This window comes from Apis dorsata, unplaced genomic scaffold, assembly GCF_000469605.1.
Source record: "Apis dorsata unplaced genomic scaffold, Apis dorsata 1.3 scaffold_280, whole genome shotgun sequence".
Classification (NCBI taxonomy): domain Eukaryota; kingdom Metazoa; phylum Arthropoda; class Insecta; order Hymenoptera; family Apidae; genus Apis; species Apis dorsata.
The window spans coordinates 209,414-210,640 of record NW_006263556.1 but is presented as its reverse complement, the minus strand read 5'-3'; the positions used below and the strand labels follow the sequence as shown (position 1 = coordinate 210,640).

The 1,227-nt window shown below is 49.6% G+C and overlaps 1 protein-coding gene across 2 annotated transcripts in view; it reads left to right on the top strand.

The window, feature by feature from the left end:
• Positions 1–1,227, top strand: part of LOC102676826 (protein sprint) — a 92,348-nt gene that overhangs the window by 27,769 nt on the left and 63,352 nt on the right. The gene's annotated exons all lie outside the window — the stretch shown is intronic.

Sequence of the window (1,227 nt, the reverse complement as noted above, 5' to 3'; positions counted from 1 at the left end):
GCACGGGGGGAGCGGGGAGGATACTCGTAGAAACTCGAGGAGGAGTTTCTAGAAGCGACGTCATCGATGTAACGGCCGACAGCGAGACTGTTTATCGTTGGCCTGTCCTTCGTTGACACCGATTAAACGAGGCACAGAGCGACGCTTATTGAGCGGATCACTTCCGAGCGAGCTGGCAGACGAGGACTGGCATCGACTACGCTCCTGTCGATGCCACTTAGAGCGGTTTGCTGCCACCTGCCAGTGTCGGTGACGCGCGAGTGCCTCTCCTTCCCGCATCTTTTTCCAATTCTCCCGTATCTCGAACGTACTGCTCTACTTTTTTTCCCACGATTCGCATACTCGGTGAACCGTGCGCGGGTGATCGATTCGAAATATTTCGAATAAGAGAATCTTACGACAGTGACCTTGTACAGTGAACGATCCTCTTCGATTCTCGTTACGCGTTTCGATTCTCCAGGATTTTCCACAGCTCTCGAACTCGATTTTTACGAAGAACAAAGAAGACATTCGTCGCGTATCTATCGCTTCTGCTAAATTGGACTCGTTTATACGTGTAATTGAGACTCGGCGAGATAAGCGTACTTACGATTCTCGACGACTCGATCGCCCTTCTAAATCCCAAACGATAAACGGAATCATTTGTACGGTGATCGTAACGTTCCCAAGCATCGCGCGTCGTTCAAAGCATCTGCGTTTCGACGATCGGATGAAGGACAACGCAATAATAACAATTTATAGAATAATAATTTCTTAGAAATTCGCCTCGATCTTTAATTCGAAGATTAAAGGAAATCGGGTGATCAGCCTCCTTTATTCCCACAAGTCACAAAGTTGATCGTCGCGATCTCTCTCGAACGGCGATTAAAAATATCCACGATTCGATTCGACCGACTCCGATTTCCACGAAATCGAACGAGACGTGGCTCTCGATCGTTCAACGAACGTCTCGATAAAGAATAATCGAATCCCCTCCAGACTGACAAGGTCGGGCGGGGACGTTCACCGATTCCTCGAGATCCTCGCGGTGCGAAGGCTCGATTCGAAAGAAGCGAGAGAAAGAGAGAGAAAGAGAGAGTAAAAAGGGGGAGGCAAGTCTGGTAGAATTGGAAAAGGAGGATCGCTGACCAACGCGTCGACGAGGAGGACGCGAACACGACATTCTAGCGAGGCACTCTAGCAAGAATAGAATCGAAACGCCACGCGGCGCCACGATTCCCTGGAACG